This window comes from Alosa sapidissima, chromosome 9 (assembly GCF_018492685.1).
Source record: "Alosa sapidissima isolate fAloSap1 chromosome 9, fAloSap1.pri, whole genome shotgun sequence".
Taxonomy (NCBI): Eukaryota; Metazoa; Chordata; class Actinopteri; order Clupeiformes; family Clupeidae; genus Alosa; species Alosa sapidissima.
This window is the reverse complement of record NC_055965.1, coordinates 13907277-13920292: the sequence shown is the minus strand read 5'-3', so window position 1 is coordinate 13920292 and position 13016 is coordinate 13907277.

The window sequence follows — 13016 nt, the reverse complement described above, 5'->3', positions numbered from 1 at the left end:
AAAATATCCAAAAAATGAGCTACACTCATCAAAAGAATGAGAAGAAATAAGGGCGATAATGTCATTTAAAAAAATGACAAGGTATAGTGCTGCAGAGATATCAACCTGAATTAGCATGCTAAATTACTAGCCACAGCCCGACAGGTGTCATAATACCAGTTTCGGCCATGGGAGGCGGTATGTGGGCAACATAACCGCCAGCCAAACTGCAATACACGTGTCTCGGTTGTTACTCTAGGGTCGACCAACTCACTTTCTGGAGGTATACTGCCCCCATCTTTTATGGAATGTGGAGTATGAATTGATTTTTGGCGGACATTACACATGGCACCTTTAAATGAATATAAAACATTCTGAGGACTGTAGTAAGCAACCATGCAGTAATATCCGGTGTTACCAAAATGTTTGTTTGTTTGTTGTTTTATTTATTGAAAAGGGACAGTGTACATTAATCAACATGCTCATTAGCATAAGACATGTAAATGCACCAGATTTAGCTATTCAAGATGATTTTCATCTGTCCCTGCAGATTGATGCTAAAAAAGAAGGGAACTGAGACAAATAAGGTACAAGAGCATAAAAGTATAAGCACAAACATATAGATGGAAAACAGACAATTAACACTAACAATTAACATTACTTTATGGATTTAGTCGAATTGTTTATGTTTGCGTGTGTGAAATATCCTTGATTACTGCTGCCTGAAAAGTGTGTTGTCACAGTGCAGGCAGCAAATCATAGCCTGCAGAGCCGGACAGTAACGGAGTACATTTAGTTGAGTACAGTACTTGAGTACAATTTTGAGGGATCTGTACTTTACTTGAGTATCATTTTTGGGGAGTACTCATGACTTTACTCAAGTACATTTGACAAGCAAATATTGTACTCTTTACTCCACTACATTTCTATCCATAACTGTGAGTACCAGTTACTTCTTCTAAAAAAAAAAAAGGAAAAAAGAAAAATCTCAGAAACCCTCAATTTGTTGTTTCCCTCTCAAACGTGATTGGATTGTGCAGGCGCCACTGATTGGGACAGCCTATCAGCAATCACCTTCAGCTTTCCGCCAAAGTCAATTCCATGGTCAGATTTAAATAAGAGACGAAACCATGGACGAAACAATGGATGAAGACACAGCAGGTCCATCCCGGAAATGTGCCAACCTGTGGCCCCACCTCGCCAGACTATTTCAACTTTCTGAACAAGATAATGATAGTTTTCGCTTCAAGTGTTTCAATTACAAAATAGTATTTTGTATTTGAAATATGTATTTTAAATACATGTATTAGAAATACTGCCCATCCCTGGCAACATGGTAAAAAGATGAAAATGACTTGATTTTACTTTCAATTCCTTTTACATTCTCCAAGGTATTAACATTAACATTTTTCATAACTCCATGTAGGACGTTTCTGTAGGGTAGACTGAGTACAGTTGAGACATGTGTACAGTTGAGACACCTTAAATATCTTGCTTGCACAGCAACCCCAAGTTGTGATTTTTGCTATGCACATGCGTATTAGTGCCCTCTTTGATCATGGCAAATTTGAACGACAAAAGTATCTCCCATCCAAGGATATCGGCACATGTTTTTTTTCCAAAGTAAGAATTTCACTTCACCATGCACCCCCTCCAATTTGCTTACAGAGCCAACAGGTCTACAGAGGATGCCATCTCAAACCTCATGCACACCACCTTAACTCACCTGGAGGAGGGGAATGGGAATTATGTGAGGATGCTGTTCATTGACTTTAGTTCAGCATTCAACACGATAGTACCTCTCACCTTGGTCACAAAGATGAAGGCCTTAGGACTGAACACCACCCTGTGTCACTGGATATTTGACTTCCTCACCAACCGTTCACAAGTGGTTAGAGTGGGGGGTCTGACATCTGACTCATTAACCATCAGCACTGGTGCTCCCCAAGGCTGTGTTTTGAGTCCACTGCTGTACAACATCTACACACATGACTGCAAAGCCAACAGTAGTCATACCTCCATCATCAAGTTTGCAGATGACACAGTGATCTTGGGCCTGATTAGTAACAACAATGAACAGTTCTACTTGGATCAGGTTGATGAGGTGGCACAGTGGTGTCAATCTAACAGCTTGACACTGAATATCAATAAAACCAAGGAAATGGTAGTGGATTACAGAAGGCAGCAGCAGAACTACAGTTACACCCCACTAATGATCAGCGGGCAACCTGTAGAGAGAGTCACAAGTTTTAAATACCTTGGTGTCCACATTACTGAAGACTTAACATGGACTGTTAACACTCAATATGTTCTGAAGAAGTCCAGACAACGACTCTACTTCCTTCGTCAGCTAAGGAAATTCAAAGTTTCTACATCCATCATGAAGGCCTTCTACACTTCAGCGGTTGAGAGTGTTCTAACTGGTAGCATCATCACCTGGTATGGGAACTCCACAGTTAGAGATTGTAGTACTCTGCAGAGAGTAGTGCGCTCAGCTGAACGTACTATAAGAACTCAACTCCCTGCTCTACAAGATATCTATTCCAGAAGAGTACTCCTAAGAGCCCAAAAGATTCTGAAGGACTCTTCTCATCCTAACAATGGATTATTCCTACCGCTGAAATCAAGAAGACGCCTATGTAGTCACAAAGCCAGAACTGAGAGACTCAGGAGAAGTTTTTATCCCCAGGCCATCCGAACTCTGAACTCACACTATACTGACTTTGCACACATTCACTCCTCAGCACTCTCAAACATTTCCCAACTCTGAACTCACACTATACTGACTTTGCACTCATTCACTCCTCAGCACTCATCAGCACCCCCCCCACACACACACCCACACACACCTACAAGACTTTTAGCACTTTTACATCCCTCTCCCTATGCTACAGACCTTTTATTTATTTTCTTATTTCATCACACGTCAAAACACACACACACACACACACACACACACACACACACACACATATCTGACTTTCTCCAACTTTTGCACACTTTTTATTTATTATTTTTGATTTCTCCTCCATCTACCCATGTCCTTGATTGCCTAGCCTTTCTGCCCCCCCACCCCACACCCCACCCCCATCCCCAACACACACAACACATCATCACTGTCATCACTTCACATACATACAGCACTCCTCTACATACTTGCTGCACACTGCCCCCCCCCCCCCCCCCCCACATACACAGCACATTGTCTTCAGGATCTTCTCCAACACACATCCTCTACATACTTACAGCACACTGCCCCCACCTACCCACACACACACACTACACACACACACACACAGTCACTGCTCCACTCCCGCCCACACACACATCTTCACTGTCACCACTCACATACATTACATACAGTACTCTGCTTGCAATAGTAAGTCCCTGACCCCCCCCCCCCCCCAACACACACACTTACATCATCACTGTCATCACTTCACATACATACAGCACACTGCTTGCTACAGTAAGCCTCCTCTACATACTTGCTGCACACTGCCCCCCCCCCCACATACACAGCACATTGTCTTCAGGATCTTCTCCAACACACATCCTCTACATACTTACAGCACACTGCCCCCACCTACCCACCTACACACTACACACACACACACACACAGTCACTGCTCCACTCCCCTCCCGCCCACACACACATCTTCACTGTCACCACTCACATACATTACATACAGTACTCTGCTTGCAATAGTAAGTCCCTGACCCCCCCCCCCCCCCAACACACACACTTACATCATCACTGTCATCACTTCACATACATACAGCACACTGCTTGCTACAGTAAGCCTCCTCTACATACTTGCTGCACACTGCCCCCCCCCACATACACAGCACATTGTCTTCAGGATCTTCTCCAACACACATCCTCTACATACTTACAGCACACTGCCCCCACCTACCCACCTACACACTACACACACACACACACACACACACAGTCACTGCTCCACTCCCCTCCCGCCCACACACACATCTTCACTGTCATCACTCACATACATTACATACAGTACTCTGCTTGCAATAGTAAGTCCCTGCCCCCCCCCCCCCCCTACATACACAGCACATTATTTCATCAGGAAGCTTCTCCAACACACATCCCCAACATACTTACAGCACACTGCCCCCCCCCCCCCCCCAATACACAGCACATTGTCTCATGAGGAAGCTTCTCCAACACACATATTGCACACTGCCCTCTCCCCACATACACAGCACACTATCCCATCTCCCCTGTCATCCCCCCAACACACACACCAAGACCCCTGGCAGTTGGGTTAGCCCCTTGAGCCGTGGATCTGCCCAAGGTTTCTTCCTTGGTAAGGGAGTTTTTCCTTGCCCCTGTTGCTCTTGGGTGCTCCTTGTTGGTGCCCCCCACCCAATCCCAATCCTCCCCCACCTTTTTTATGCAGCCCTTGCCACTTAATCTACTAAACCCCTCTTCTACTGCACTTTTTACCCCCCCCCCCATTAATGCACAAATAGGCTGACACCAGACATAATTTCACTGCATTTCTTACTTCCAGTAACTATATGCATGTGACAATAAACTTCCTTGTATCCTTGTATCCTTGTATCCTTGCACCTTCGACAATGAATAGCTCATTACACTTATGTTACTGTTAAACGTAACTGGTATCATTACAAACATTATTCTGTGTCCTAAAAACTGGCATATTTTATGGCATTGTGTCATGTAAGGTCGTTGCAAAATCTAGAGAAATGTGTGAGGTGGTCAGCGGGGTACAATTGAGACACACATTGGATTGTGTTAGGCTACTTGAACATTCCATTTGTAGGCTACTGTTCGCTATCTGTTCCTGTGTCACATTTTGTTCATGGTGTATTCCTTTTAACCAACGCTAATTTAAATGAAATGAATGAATTTGAACTACAAACACTTTGCAATTGCTATGTTTTTATTTATTAAACTTTCCAACTAACGGTTAGTTAACTATACATCATTAAAGATGGGTGTCTCAACTGTACCAGGTGGGTGTCTCAACTGTACTCTATAGGGTACAGTTGAGACACAGTCAAGACAAAAAATGCACCTTATGTTTATGAGCTAATTGTGGAAAATATAAACTACTTATGGGTATTATTGATTTATAATATTTTAGTCTACAAGCTAAGGAAATGGCATGTGGAATGTTGTGTGGAAAATCACTTCGTTTCAGTATCTATTTTTTGTTTGATTTTGTGTGGGCAAAAAGTGTCTCAACTGTACTCAGTCTACCCTACATAAATGTAAGCACTGTTGCAGTAGTAATGCAATATTTTGAAAATGTAGGCTACTCTTGTACTCTTGATACTCAAGTACTTTTAAAAACAAGTACTTCAGTACTTTTACTTAAGTAGGCATCTGACTTTTGTACTTTACTTGTACTTGAGTAAAATTGAGCAAAGGGTATCTGTACTTTTACTCAAGTAATAAAGCTGTGTACTCTGTCCGCCTCTGATAGCCTGACGAGCCAGACCCACATTAAGATGAAGGGTCTGGGATAGGGATGACCAATATATCGGCGGGCCGATATTTGCGTTTTTTAAGTGTATCGGCATCGGCCGATAAGCGGCTGCGTTCGCCGATAGTTTTTCCCCCGCATTATTTATTTACATACAGGCATCCACAGGCAGCTCTGTGTTGCTGGAGACGCTGCAATTCACGTGCAGACTGCCCCTCCCCCACTGAGCAGAGTGCCAGCCTGCTCTTCAAGACAACCGTAAACTTTAAGCTTTTAACTATAAACTTTTAGTTAACTTTCAAAACATTTTAACTGTTTGACTTCGCTGAAATATTGCCATACACTTTGAAGGTGGAAGCAAGTTTTGTGGGTCCAAATGGAAAACGCGAATGATAGCCTACTTTATTTAATGCTTAATGCCTCGTTTATAAAACTGCTTGCCATTGTATTAATAGCTACGTTGTAGGCTATCTATATGCATGCGGTTGCAGTAGGCTAGCTGTTATAAACACTGGTCATATGATTAAGTAATGCCAACGTTATTCCGTGGTATTTGTGGGAGTTTTATTCAGCGACCACCTAGCTGAGTATTGGACGCGTGTGGTGTGTGTGTGTCTCCCTCCCTGAATGCCTCTTCTATAAAACTGCTTGCCATTGTATTTAGGGAGCTGCAAATAGTTAAGTTGTAGGCTATCCCTATGCATGCGGTAGTGGTAGCTGTTACGAACACTGGTAAATCATATGATTAAGTAATGCCGACGTTGTTCCGAGATATCCATCTTAGTCCCATATAGGATAACTATTCTGCATTGGTTTGGAGTCACTAGGTCACATGACTTGGGAGGTATTGAAAAAAAGGAGACCATATGGAAAATAATGTATTTTCTTTAAAATATTCATATAAAATACAGTGTGCAAACAGTGACTATAAAAAGAGGTGTGTCTCATGAGTCCCATATAGGATAACTATTCTGCATTGGTTTAAGTCACATGATGTCAAAGCTATTGACAAAAAAAGACTATGAAGGTAATTGAGAAGGTACTTTATAGACGGTCCTTAAGTAGGTCGGCTGGGAGCAAGTAGACAGGTCATCTGTTTGTACATTGTCTGCAAACTCGGGGTGAATCCGGCTGCATTAAAAAAAATTGAATATCTGTCGAATATCAAATATCAAACTAACTTCACCTCGGTTGGCAACCTTATCCTCCATTGGCCTTCAGTGACTGTTGCCCCCCACCAAGATGGCGTCGCTATTTACGTACGTTCTGGAGCCCAATGCGCTATCTAGCTTTCTAATATCTATGAGTGAACCCTTCTTTTTTTTTTAATGAGCATTTTTTGGCTGGTGCAGTTAATTGCATTCTAAGTCGTTAGTAGGGAGGGGAAAGTGAAAACCAGCGCCCCAAGTGGTTGCCTTCCTATCGAAGAGCAGCTCCAATGTTAAGTCAGAGACTTTCTAATGAGGAGACTAAAAAAAATCCTCCATAGAAATGCATGAGGTTAGTTTGTAACGTTGTCTACACATATCACACCCCTTCCTCGGCAAAACGCTGACATGTGAATACATTGAGCCAATTATGTGGTGTGATGTGAATACATTGAGCCAATCATATGGTGTGTTGTGAAGACATAGTGCCAATCATGCGCCGAGTACTACTGGTTGGTGTCTTTGCGCCTTGCACACGCGCATTTCTGCTGAATAGGATGCCCGGTGAGTGCCCAAAAAGCGTTGCAATATGGCCGCCGAGTGGAGGGACTTGCCTTGAAGTCCCATAGACCTATTCTTTTTTTTTTTTTTTTTTTTTATTTGCAAACATCATTGACATTACAGAAAATGCAACACTACGACATGCACATGAACACTACATACGACAAACAGACGTACATTACATAAACACATACTGTAACTTAACAAGACATCACATTGACTTGGCTTCCACAAACATAACACAACATAACATTAATAACAGAAAGGCTAAGGATGATTTGCGTCCAGGATGATTACAGATATGATTATCAGGGATGAAATTGATGACCGGAATGAAAAGAAGGGGGGATGGGGGGGGGGGGTGCGGATGGTAGCTCTAAGAGTGTGAATGAGGTGGTGTTGGGATGGGGGTGGGGATGGGGGGTGAGGGGTAGTGAGTATGTGAGGATGTATGTGTGTGTGTGTGTGTGTGTGTGCGCATATGTATAAGGCTGGCTTAAGGCCAGGAGGAGAGAAGCTGGAACATAGAGAGGGAGGGTTTCAGAGGAGAGGAGTTGTAATTATTCTATTTATGATAAGTATAATAATAGGAATAACTGATTGCCTGGTTGATTGCCTGACTGATTGCCAACCTGGGCACCCATTAATGGCCACAGTTCCACCCAGCCCCTGCAGTTATACTGTGACGAGCTGACAGAGGGGAGGACCTGCGTGCCACCCATCGCCACAGGCCCCCAGCATATGCACACATCCCCCACTACCACGACCAACCACACCTCGCCCCCAGACCTTCACCCAACACGCCACTCTTGACCTAAATATGTACAGTATGTGAATGGCTAGGTTGAGGGGTCTATCTAGAGTGTAGCATTAAAAGAAGTGGGCATGCATGGTGAATATCTGTCAGGATTTCCCCATGCACACCACACTTACCCTGTGTAAGATGTATGCCTCCTCAATGTGTGCATTAAAATAAGTGAGGCATGCAGATAGACACCTGATGAGGCATCTACCTGCACTCCACTCTTACCCTAGCCTGTTTTGTAGTTTTTGTTTATGTATGTCACCTAACATGTAGTGCGATTAAAAGAGAGTAAAGCGTGCTGTGTGCTTCCAGGACAAGGCATGTGCATGAGCGTATGAGGAGGGTGCACACCGGGGGCCCAGGGCCAATAGATAACCCACAGGACCCAACCAATGCCAAAACCACACAGCGACCCGCCAGGACCGAGTCTCCCAAGCCATCCAATGGGGCCCCGTCAGAATAACGATGGGAGAGGCAGAGAGAAAGAGTGAAATTAGTAAAGTTATCAGAGAATGTAAATAAAAGGGGGAGGGAAAGAAGGGGGTGCTATTTATATTACTAATAATAATAATAATAATAATAATAACAATAATAGTTCCAGCTACCCTCCCCTGCCTAGTGTTCGATGATATGTGTATCTGTTGATGAAGTGTGTTATGATCGTGTGGAGATGGAACTCAGGCAAAGAGGGTCAGGACTGTAAGTAGGTGATAAAGGGGTACCAAGGAGAGGTTGTATCCTGAGTATTGATTAAGTTTGTAGTTGATAGATTTTCTAATGATATATAGTCTGTTAACAAGTTTTTCCAATGAGTGATGTGAGCTTTTTTCCTAGATTTCCAGTTCATGAGGATTGTTTTCTTGGCGATAGTCAGCGCTACCAGCAGTGTTTTATTGCAGGAGTTGCTTAAATTGACTGTGGATGTATCACCAAGTATGCATAAGGAAGGGGATGCTGGGATGTGACAGCCAAAGATGGAAGAGAGAGATTTTGTGACACTCACCCAGAAGTGGTTGATTGGAGTGCAATGCCAAACCGCATGAATGTATGTATCTGGGTTATTTTGTGTGCAGTGAGTGCAAAGATCCGAGCCAAACCCCATTTTAGCCAATTTATGTGCAGTGAAGTGGAATCTGTGAAGAACCTTGTATTGTATTAGTTGTAGATTACTATTCTTTGTCATGAGGTAGATGTTTTTGCACATTTTGGTCCAGAAGTTGGCACCGGGAGTAATTGATAAGTCTGATTCCCATTTGTGATATGGCAGGCCAATTGTTTTTTCTGAACGAGATATAATTTTGTAAATTTGGGAGAGTATTTTTTTGGGAGAGGGAATATTAAGCAGCTCTGAGATTGGTGGGGGAATGTCAAGGTTAGCTGTCTGGATGTTAATTTTTCCTAGGATAGATGATTTAATTTGCAGGTATTGTAAGAAGTGTTTACTCTCGATGCCGTGCTTCTGGACCAAACAGGAAAATGAGGCCAGATTATTGTCTTGAAGAATGTGTTGAAGGTGAGTGATGCCCTTTCCCATCCATGTGTGAAAGTTAAGTGTTTTTTTATTGACGGTGAAATCTGGGTTATTCCAAATCGGGGTGCGAATTGATGGTGCTATAGGTGAATCAGTGATGTGGTAGAATCTCCACCAGGCTGTCAGAGTAGCTGAAATTGTTGGGGCTTTGAAGGATGGATGTTTTTTGACCGACTGACTGCAGAAAGGGAGATCTGATATTTTAATTTCTTTACAGATTGTTTGTTCTAGGTCTAGCCAGGTGTTGTCTGAGGGGGTGGGGTGTAGCCATTTGTGGATGAAGTGGAGCTGGTTGGCCAGGGCATAGTGCTGGAAGTGTGGGGCCTCTAGTCCTCCCATTGCTTTTGGTTTTTGGAGAGTGGCGAGTTTGATCCTTGGGGTCTTATCTTTCCAGTAGAATTTAGTGATTAATGAATCGAGAGACTTAAACCAGAGGGTGGTGGGCTGGGTTGGAATCATAGAGAATAGATAGTTTATTTTGGGCAGTATTGTCATTTTGATTACTGAGATTCTGCCCATGATGGATAATGGGAGGTTCTTCCAGCGTTGAAGGTCATCATCTATTGAAGTGAGTAGAGGGGAATAATTTAGGCTAAATAAGTCTGACAGCCTGGGGGAGACTTTTATCCCTAAGTAAGTGATATAGTTAGTGCAGAGTGGGATAGGTGAAGAGTTGGCTGTCACATCCCAGCTGTTGGGATGTAATGGGAGAACTGCAGATTTATTCCAATTGATTGAGTATTCAGAAATTTTAGAGAATGTGTCAATGAGTTTGATGGTTTCTTCTACTGATGTTGTGGGGTCTTGAAGAAAGAGAAGAATGTCGTCAGCATAAAGGCTGATTTTGTGGTGCATATATGGAGTCTGGACACCTTTGATGAGGGGGTTCTGACGGATGGCAGCTGCTAGGGGTTCAATGAAGATTGTAAATAGTGAGGGGGAGAGTGGGCACCCCTGTCTAGTTCCCCGGTGAAGAGTGAAACTTTGTGATGTTAGTCCATTGGTGATTACTGTGGCTGAAGGAGAGGTATATAGAAGTTTAATCCAGTTAATGAACGACTCCCCGAAGCCAAACCTCCCTAATGTGGAAAACAGGAAATTCCAGTTCACCCTATCAAAAGCTTTTTCTGCGTCCAGAGTTGCTATGATGGTATTATCTTGAAAATTTGTAGAGTGATACATTATATTTAACAGTCTGCGGGTGTTGGTGGATGAAATTCTACCTTTAATGAAGCCTGTTTGGTCTGGGTGGATAATGGATGGGGTGACCTCTGCTAATCTGTGTGCTAGCATTTTTGCGATTATCTTATTGTCCACATTGAGGAGAGAAATTGGTCGGTAGCTGGATGGCATTGTTGGGTCCTTATTGGGCTTGAGGAGCAGTGAAATTGAGGCTGTGGTGGAACTAGTTGGAAGACGTCCTTTCTGTTTTGATTCATTAATCATTCTGATGAAAAGTGGAGCTAAGATGGTCCAAAATTGTTTGTAGAACTCAGCAGGAAAGCCATCCGGACCTGGTGCTTTATTATCGGGCATCTGTTTCAGGGCATCAAACAGTTCTTGTTGAGTTATAGGTGATTCTAGGTTTTTTATTTCGGTCTCATTGACTTGTGGTAATTCGATGCTGTTTAGGAAAGAGTCTATGAATTCCTGGTTGGGGTTTATTTCTGAAGAATATAGTTTATTGTAAAACTGGTAAAAAACATGATTTATTTCTTCAGGTGAGCTGGTTAGCTTCCCTGCTGAGTTCTTTATGACCGGGATTGTTGATTTTTCTTTGTTACGTTGGATTTGATTTGCTAAGTATTTACCTGATTTATTGCTATGGTGGAAGTTTTCCTGCCTTAGACGGTGAATCATAAATTGAGTGTGTTTATTGAGTATTTCATTGAGTTTGAATTTATGTTTCCTAAGTTTTGCCTGTGTTTCTTCAGTTGGGTTGCTTGCATTGGTTTCTTCTAACTGTTTAATTTTATTGTTGAGTTCTACTTCCTGTTCTTTTTCCTTCTTTTTTTTGTATACTGAATATGAGATGATTCTTCCTCTGAGTACTGCTTTTCCTGTTTCCCACAGAAGGGAAGGAGATGATTCAGGGGAGCCGTTCATTTCTAGAAAGAATGCCCACTCTCTCCCAACAAAACTGATGAAATTTGGGTCTTGTAAGAGGGATGTATTAAAACGCCATTTGCTAATTGGTCGCTGTTGGTTCGTTATGTTCCATTTAATTGTCACTGGGGCATGATCGCTAATGACTATGGGATGAATAGTTGAATCAGAGATATTTTTCATTATAGAGTTGCTGGTTAGAAAATAATCAATACGGGAATAGGAGTGGTGGACCGGAGAGAAAAAAGAGTAGCATTTGGAGTCTGGGTGCTGAAGCCGCCAACAATCGCCAAGGCCAGAATCGCTCATGAACTGTTTTATTGTTTTTGTGGATTGCCAGATTCGTTTGCTTTTAGAGTGATCAGATCTGTCAAATGTGGGGTCTAACACGGTATTAAAGTCGCCTGCAATTATGATGGGACAGCCAGATAGAGTTGAGATGGAGGTGAAGAGGTTCTGAAAGAAAACTGGGTTGTCTGTATTAGGGCCATAAACATTAACAATTGTTACAGGGGTATTGTGAATTGAGATGTTTATGATGACAAAACGTCCTTCTGGGTCTGTGATGGTGGCGTTATGGATGAATGAGATTCTTTTGTTAATCAGAATGCAAACTCCCCTTTGTTTTGTATTGTAATGAGATGAGAAAATGTGATTGAATTTTCTTGATTTGATGCGGGTGTAGTCTAATTCTGAGAGATGAGTTTCTTGTAGGAGACATATGTCAGCTTTTAAACTATCCAAATGATTTAAGATTTTGAGCCTCTTTGCCTGAGATCCAATCCCACGGATGTTCCAGGTCAGGAATGTAAGTGGTACCATGTTGTGATTGTACAGTTATGAAAATGTTTGATAAGGTGGGTATTGTGTGTGTGAGAGTGTGTGCAGGTGTCAGTTAGATAGGAGAGGGGGAAGGGGGGGTGGAGGAATAGGTATGTAATGTGGTGTGCGAATGAGATGTAAAGGGTAGGGGCTGAGAAGAATATAGAGCATAAAGAGGTAGGAATTTGGTTCTGGAGTGGTGACAGCATGAACATTTCCTGTTTAACATTGAAAACATATAGATCATAATTTGACTTTAGCCTATAGACATAATAAACAAAAACAGACAGGACACACAAGCAAACATGTATAGACAAAACACCATGAATAACATTAAACATTGAGAGAGCAAAAGAGAATGGGTGGGTAGGGGGAGCAAAAGGAATGAAACATAAGAAGAGAGAAGAGAGAGGTGATCCAAGCATCAGTAGGCAGTGGGTTAGAGAGAGTTGAGGGTGACAATGTTATAATCAAGATGAATGTTGGCATGAGGTATGATGTGCTATAGCCAGGTGGTGATATTGGGGTTGCGATACAGAGTTCCATTGACATACAGTTTATCGACTGACAGTGCTGCTCGTTTG